This window comes from Procambarus clarkii, chromosome 49 (assembly GCF_040958095.1).
Source record: "Procambarus clarkii isolate CNS0578487 chromosome 49, FALCON_Pclarkii_2.0, whole genome shotgun sequence".
NCBI lineage: Eukaryota > Metazoa > Arthropoda > Malacostraca > Decapoda > Cambaridae > Procambarus > Procambarus clarkii.
Window position 1 is genome coordinate 1,455,707 of NC_091198.1, and position 8,718 is coordinate 1,464,424.

The 8,718-nt window shown below is 43.7% G+C and overlaps 1 non-coding gene across 1 annotated transcript; it reads left to right on the forward strand.

Moving 5' to 3' along the window:
• Positions 1–4,801: 4,801 nt before the first annotated feature.
• LOC138351496 (5S ribosomal RNA) lies at positions 4,802–4,920 on the forward strand. Its single transcript, XR_011222471.1, has one exon. It is a non-coding gene; the product is annotated as a 5S ribosomal RNA (ribosomal RNA).
• The last annotated feature ends 3,798 nt before the right edge of the window (positions 4,921–8,718 follow it).

The following is an 8,718-nucleotide window of genomic DNA, read 5'->3' on the forward strand; positions in this document are numbered from 1 at the left end:
AGGCGGCTCACCTCAATCACTATTATCGCTGATTTTGCTCTATTTTTGGATTTGTGCAAAAGTCATTTCACAGGGACGTGAAACAGACGAGTAGGCAACTGCAGTTTTGAAAGCGTTGTGAGAAAGCCGTGTCTACTCGACCACAAGCGTAAAGTAAGGGCAGGCAGGAGTTGCAATGCTACTAGTACGTAGCATTGCAACTCCTGCCTGCCCTTACTTTACGCTTGTGGTCCTCATTCCAAAACCCCAAAAATCCCCGACAGACCCTAAGAACTACAGACCGATCAGCTTACTAGAGACATTAGGAAAAGTATACGAAAAACTCATTAATCATAAACTCAGGAATCACCTAGAACACAAAAACATATTGACAGACAAACAATTTGGCTTCAGACAACACCGCTCAACACAAGACGCACTGAACATAATAACAAACTACCTCTCCATAAATAAACACCAAAGGGCCAAGACGGCCCTCATTGCAAAGGACGTCGAAAAAGCTTTTGACACCGTATGGCACGACGGCCTGCGTTACAAACTCTGCACTCTGTTTCAACTATCTGATAACATGCAGAGGCTACTTTGCAGCTTTCTAACAAATAGAAAGATGCAGATCAAGTTCCTCAGCAAGCTGTCGGGTTATTTCAACCTAAATGCAGGTGTCCCTCAGGGCTCAGTTCTTTCACCAACCTTATACATACTCTATATAAACGACATCCCTGACCCAGTATACTGGACATCAATGACCCTTTGCTACGCTGACGACGTAACCCAACTGATCACAGACTATACGATTAACGCCCTCACACGGAAAGCACAACAAGAAATAGACAAAGTCACCCTCTGGGAACACGACTGGCGAATAAAAACAAACCCCAACAAGTCAAAAATAACATACTTTTTCTACAACAAACGACGTAACCCTGACCCAGTAAAACTCTACTCTCAATCACCAGATGCAACCCAGATCCCAAGAGTCAACAAAACCACAGTACTTGGACTCACACTAGACTTTAACCTTCGCTTTCACACACACATAACACCCAAGAAAGCTATAGCCTCAAACGCCCTATCAAAACTCTACCCACTTAAACATGCCTCCCAAGCCACCAAGCTCTACTTATACAAAACACTTATTCTCCCACTCCTAACATATGCACCGATCCCACTCACACTTGCAGCACCAACAAATAGGAAGAAACTCCAGCGTACCCAGAACAGGGCTCTGAGATGGGTGTTCGATACCCATTGGCAGGACTTCACCACCAGTGAGGCCCTGCATGAGAGGGCGAACATCCCACCTCTGAACATAACCTGGGATACTATGGGGAAGAAACAGATTGACAGAATTCTCACCTATCATGACAACTACGACACGTTCCTCAGAAACGTCCTAAGCAGACCCAGACATACGCACAACCTCTTTAACCTGATCGACGATCCACCTCCTGCTCCGTCCTTTACATAACCCCTCTCCTATAATATCACTACTCAAATCACCAAACTACCAACTATAACCTCCTAACTCTTCTCCCCCCTCTTTAGGGGGGGACCAACTAGCTCCCGTTTTCTGGTGCCTTGGGTGGGCCGCGATGCTGAATAACAGATCAAAGACCACATCTGGTGTGAGCCTCCAGGGCACACCCAGCTGAGGACTGCTGTCTCCGTGGGTGCTCAGAAAAGACGAAATGTTGTCACAGATCCGATTCCTTGCCTTCACTGCCTAGTCTGGTCATAACGATTTCAATGCCATGCAGCTGGGTCTAGCCCTGGCACTTTACCTCATACTGAAAACCCTTCCTCTCACCCCCACTAATTCTTCCCCTATCCCCACTTCCACGCTCACCCATAAGGGTATCTTGACCTATATTTAAATGAATGAATGCATTCGTCAATTCGATTCACACAACTTCAACAGCATGACTGGACGCGGCAAGGGAGGCAAGGGACTCGGAAAGGGTGGCGCCAAGCGTCATCGTAAGGTGCTACGTGACAACATCCAGGGCATCACCAAGCCCGCTATTCGTCGCTTAGCTCGTCGTGGCGGCGTGAAGCGTATTTCGGGTCTCATCTACGAAGAGACCCGTGGCGTCCTGAAGGTGTTCCTCGAGAACGTCATCCGTGATGCTGTAACCTACACGGAACACGCCAAGAGGAAGACCGTCACTGCCATGGACGTGGTGTACGCTCTGAAGCGCCAGGGTCGTACCCTCTACGGATTCGGCGGATAAGAGCTTGGCTAATCCATCGATTCCACCCACCACCACCTCAAAACGGGACCTAATTAGGTCCCTATACTTTTTTACTGAAGGGCTTAATAGACGATAACATAAATTGTTTTGATATCAGCTAGCACATTGGGTCTTATGAAATCTATTTTTTATCCTCGCATGCTTAAAGGGACTCTGATTGGGGAGGGAGGGGGGGGGGGAAGGTTTGTTACGTTATATACTAGCAGAGCAGGATCATTGGTGGGGGGGGGGGGGGGGTGAGGGGGAGAGAGAGAGAGAGAGAGATCTTTCCCAACTCTTCCTTTTTACATGAGTGAGCTACCCGTTTTATTCATTTTATCCTTCTCAGAGCTGTTTTGATAGTATCCAAATGATGGTAAATGAAAAGGGAGGACACGAATATCTACCCAGAATTCAGGACTGGCAATCGATATGCATGTTTGAGTGCGAATCTTTTTCTCTCTCAACTTAGGTATACGTTTATGTCGTACCTAAAAGCGAGAACCACACTATTGGGACAAGTATGCAAGGCCCAATTTTCCTAACAAGCACAGTTAATTTTGTTATTTTCGAACATTTCTTTCCAAATTGGTTTATCCAATTAACAGTATTATATTAAGATCATGAATTGCTGGGTTAGGTTAGGTTAGGTTAGGTTAGGTTAGGTTAGCTTAGCTTAGGTTAGGTTAGGTTAGGTTAGGTTAGCTTAGCTTAGCTTGGGTTAGCTTAGGTTAGGTTAGGTTAGCTTAGCTTGGGTTAGCATAGGTTAGGTTAGGTTTGATTACATTTCTATGTTAGATTTAACTCAAATTCAAAACAATTGCAGTCATTCGGCTTGTTAGTCAACTTGCCTCTAATAGGGGCAATTTGTCTAACAAGACTATTTAGTTTTGTGTGCATATATATATATATATATATATATATATATATATATATATATATATATATATATATATATATATATATATATATATATATATATATATATATATATATATATATATATATATATATATTATAGCTTCAAGACTCCGAACCAATATAGAAGCATCAAGAGGAAGTGCTTGTGTTATGGGCCAATAGGCCTTCTGCAGTTACTTCCATTCTTATGTTTTTATTCCCATTGGTTCGTGTTTTATCTTGTGTAAATGTCAATCACCTCACCAAAAACTTTGGTACCATATCACCTCACCCATGTATGTGTGTATATATATATATATATATATATATATATATATATATATATATATATATATATATATATATATATATATATATATATATATATATATATATATATATATATATATATATATATATATATATAATATACAGAGTAAATCTACCCCAAAAGTAATGATTTATTTGTCTACAAAACTAAACTCTTTTTGGAATCATATGAGGCCCCTCCACTGAGGGGGGAGGCCTGGATGTTTATTGTCATGTGTATTCATGCTGCTTGCATGTCGTCGTTTATTTTGCCTTTGTTGTTTTCTTGACAGCTTTCTTTGCCTTGGGTGGTTTGGGAGATTTTGAAGCTCTCTTTATTTTGGGCTTTTTGTTCCCAACAACAAGCTGCTGCTGCTGCTGCTTCTTTTTCAAGGCTGTAGGTGGTTTGTTGCTTGTGGCGGCTTTCTTGGGAGTTACCACGGCCTTCTTTGCTGCTGTAGATGGTTTCTTGGTTGTGGTGGCTTTCTTGGGAGTTAGAACGGCCCTCTTCTCTGCTACGGCCAGCTTGAATGATCCACTAGCTCCACTTCCCTTGGTCTGAACAAGAATGCCGTCAGCCACTGCTTTCTTGAGAAATCTTCGGATGTAAATGGCGATCTTGGCAGCCTCGACTTTGTTGTTGGCAACAACGTACTTCTTGATTGCTTGTAGAGACGAGCCCTTACGGTCTTTGAGTGCTGCGACCGCGGCTAGAACCATTTGACTAGTTTTCGGGTGAGCAACCTGGACGCGAGGTTTCCTGGTGGTGGCCACCACAGCAGCAGCAGCCGCAGCCTTCTTGGTAGGCTTTGCTTCTACCATGATGATGATGAGATAACCAAGGTGATGAGAGACGCTCAGACAGTCACGGGGGAATGATGCTGCCGCCGCTTGAGCCGAACCTATTTATGTGCCGGCACGGTACAGAAGCTGCAACCTGGCAACTCGTCCACCAATCACGACGGTTGGTTTTACGGCTCCGAAACCTGGATCCCATATCTTCTCTAAAATAGAAGCATTTGTTCATGTTCTTTGTAAAAGTATCATAAAGCAGGACAGATGAGACAAATATCATAAAAACTGAAGAGCAGATGAGCACACACATGTATGTATTACAAAAGAAAATCCACAAATTCATTAGAAATTGGCAGGGTAGGCTGAGGAAGTAGGTAGATGTAAAATGTCTGTAAATGGCGAAAGAACATAAACCCAAGACTGAATAAACGATGTTAAATATCCATGCCAAGGAGACAAAAATATGTTAGGATACAATTACCATTAAGACACCACAAGAAGGTCCGTATCCTGCCGTGATGACTAAAAAGAGTTGGTTATTAGCCACAATGTGTAGGCAGTCTCATGCCAACGGCCATACCACGTTGAGAACACCGCTTCTCGTCCGATCAGCGAAGTTAAGCAACGTTGGGTTTGGTTAGTACTTGGATGGGTGACCGCCTGGGAACACCAAATGCTGTTGGCAATAATGTTTTTTGTTTTGTTTTGTTTTGTTTCGTTTGTTTTTGTTTGAATGGCTGGCTGGCTGGCTGGCTGGCTCCACGGGAAATTCACGGAGTTGTGTGGAATAAGGCCTGGTAAAATGAATTAATATGTATGTCATGTTTAAAACAAACTCGCTTAATATAGTGTGTGAGGCTTTATACAAAAACAAACAACCAAAACAAAACATGTTGTATATATATATATATATATATATATATATATATATATATATATATATATATATATATATATATATATATAGCTTAATCCGGGTTTGAACTCGCAACTCCAAGAATACGCATCACTTATATACACTTTACCACTGGACCACTGCAGGACACTTGATGCTGAGGTATCAATTTAATGACGTAAATGCCATTTCCACAAATAAATGATAATTTAAAAGTATTTGTATGTACAAATATTTTCTGTTTAAAAGGCTACAATATCAGTTACTGATATAATTTGTGTTAATGTTTCTATACCCACAGGAAGGCATGTTTTTGCTTATATGTAAGGGGTACGGAGAAGGAATCCACAGACCATCATTCCCCTTCCCCCCCCCCCCTCCCACCTACTACCACCACCACCACCACCACCACCACTACTCACCACCAATCACCACCAATCACCACCACCACCAATCACCACCAATCACCACCACCACACCTAACCGAAAACCCCCTAACACATCAACCCTCCCCCCAATCAACAGGCGAAATAATAACCCTCAAATGCCTGCCTGCCTGCCTGCCAGCCAGCCAATACTAACGGTCTTCTCAGAAAGAAAATCTCTTTGTATCTGTATTACTTGATGAAATGTATGATTCTAATAATGAAAATAAATTGTTATGTCGGTTGTATGAGCATAATGACCAATATGCACGTGATATGAATGAATTAAATAGTGTAGTTTTAAGTAATTAGGTTGTAGACACATTAAGCGGATATGATATTTGACGCGTCCAGAACTGGTGATTTTTGGTTTAGTTTTAAATGCACCACCACCACCACCACCACCATTGCTTCCCCAGAGCCTAATTAAGGACCGGTAAAAGGAGTCAATATGTATGTCATCTATAAAACCAAAGAATGAATAAAAACACACACACACACACCTACATAATAGTACTAGGAAGATTGTATGGCATAAAAAAAAAAAAAAAGTACTCCCATTGGGTCGTTTGAACTCGCGACTTCCAAAACACCAGCCACACACCTTACCACCCAGCCACCATAGAGTTGGTATAATTGTGCAACTTTAGTTATAAAACTAAAGTTCTTATTGTCTCAAATCTTATTGTCTGTTCTATGAAAAGGCATGATGTAAATTATGTATTTTTTGAATGATTGAATTGTAGGCACATTAAGCGGATTCGATATTTGATATATCCAGAAAAGGTGATTTCTGTTCAGTTTTAAAATGCATCACCGTTAACGCTAAAGGACTGGTAAAACGACTCGATGTTTGTCATTTTTAAAATAAACACTAAAACTAGGCCCTTAACATATATAATGTTTGAATATAAATTGAATGCATATAAATACAAAGTGGGAGTGGCTGGCTGGCTGGCTGCCTGCCTGCCTGGCTGGCTGGCTGGCTGGCTGGCTGGTTGGCTGACTGGCTGGCTGCCTGGCTGCCTGCCTGCCTGCCTGCCTGCCTGCCTGCCTGCCTGCCTGCCTGCCTGGCTGGCTGGCTGGCTGGCTGGCTGGCTGGCTGGCTGGCTGACTGGCTGGCTGCCCGCCCGCCCGCCCGCCCGCCCGCCCGCCCGCCCGCCTGCTTGCCTTGCCTTGCCTTGCCTTGCCTTGCCTTGCCTTGGCTGTCCTGTCCTGTTATTGCCTTGCCTTGCCTTGCCTTGCCTTGCCTTGCCCTGCCCTGCCTTGGCTGCAGCTGGCTGGCTGGCCGTAAATCAACTCTTAACAACACCACACCACACCACACCATCACTCATCACCCATCACCCACCACCGGCCCCAGTCTCCCAGCCTCTCTTATATACCCGAGCAGGCCCTTTAAATTATTTGAATTGTTGCACTTCGGCCAATGGCACGATCGCTGCTGCTCAAACATATTCTGGTTCACAAGTATTATAATATATTATATTATATTATATTATATATATATATATATATATATATATATATATATATATATATATATATATATATATATATATATTTATTCATGAAACACATTAAAACCTTGATCATTTATTCATTCGTTACGTCTAGTGAAGAATTGCTTTTGTTCATTTGTATGATTAAAAATTGATAGAATATGAATTCCTCGCTTAAAGTAAAATATAAAATATATATTGGATTTATATGATTGGTTAATATTCCAAGTGATGCTGAATATCCCCTATAATTTTGTTTTGTTTGTTTGTTTGTTATGTACACATTCCAAATGAAATCAATATAAATGTTATTATTAATGTTTGAAAGTTGATTGTCTACTTGAATCTCTCTATTAAAGTGTGTGTGGCTCCGGATGGAGCCTGGTTATGGTATTTGTCGTGGTGGGTGGCAGAAGTGCTTACTTCTTCTCTGTCTTCTTTGGCAAAAGAACTGCCTGAATGTTTGGAAGAACACCTCCCTGTGCAATGGTTACGCCAGACAGAAGTTTGTTGAGTTCTTCGTCGTTGCGGATGGCCAACTGCAAGTGACGTGGGATGATACGGGTCTTCTTGTTGTCACGTGCGGCGTTACCGGCGAGCTCCAGAACTTCGGCAGCGAGGTATTCCATGACGGCTGCCAGGTAGACAGGAGCGCCAGCACCGACGCGTTCGGCGTAGTTGCCCTTACGCAGCAGACGGTGAATTCTGCCCACGGGGAACTGAAGTCCGGCCCTGCTGGAGCGAGACTTTGACTTGCCCTTCACTTTGCCTCCCTTGCCGCGTCCTGACATTGCTGCTGCTGTTGTGGGTTTGTGGTGGTTTTATGCCGCCCCGCAGATCGAGCTTCGTGTTATATACCCCGCTCAGGATCAAGGGAGCCCGCCACTGACCAATCAGCGCGCTCCGCCACGCGACCCGCTCTGAGCTGAGTCGCGAGCGGGATATAAAAGGAAAGCTCGCCTCGCGCAAAAGTTCATTATTGTATCGCAACGCCAGCCAGCACGAGCATCATCATGCCACCCAAGGCATCTGGAAAGGCTGCCAAGAAGGCCGGAAAGGCCCAGAAGGCCATTGCCAAGGGCGATAAGAAAAAGAAGCGCAGGAGGAAGGAGAGCTACAGCATCTACATCTACAAAGTGCTGAAGCAGGTCCACCCCGACACTGGTATCTCTTCCAAAGCCATGTCGATCATGAACTCGTTCGTGAACGACATCTTCGAGCGCATCGCCGCCGAGGCTTCTCGCCTGGCCCACTACAACAAGCGTTCCACCATTACCAGTCGGGAGATCCAGACGGCTGTAAGGCTCCTGTTGCCCGGAGAACTGGCCAAGCACGCCGTCTCTGAGGGCACTAAGGCCGTCACCAAGTACACCTCCTCCAAGTAAACGGCTTACTTACTGCCCTGTGGTGGTGGCTTGGCCTCAAACCAACAAACTCGGCTCCATTGGAGCCACACTTTAATTTCTAAAGAGATTGTGAGTGTTAGACACCAATACTATTATAACAAAAACCTCTGTCACTGAAAGCAAATAGCTATAAAATGAGAATATTTATGAAACTGTCTGTGTGTGTTTCTCTCTCTCAGTGTCTGTCTGTCTGTCTGTCTGTCTGTCTGTCTGTCTGCCTGCCTGTCTGTCTGTCTGTCTGTCTGTCTGTCTGTC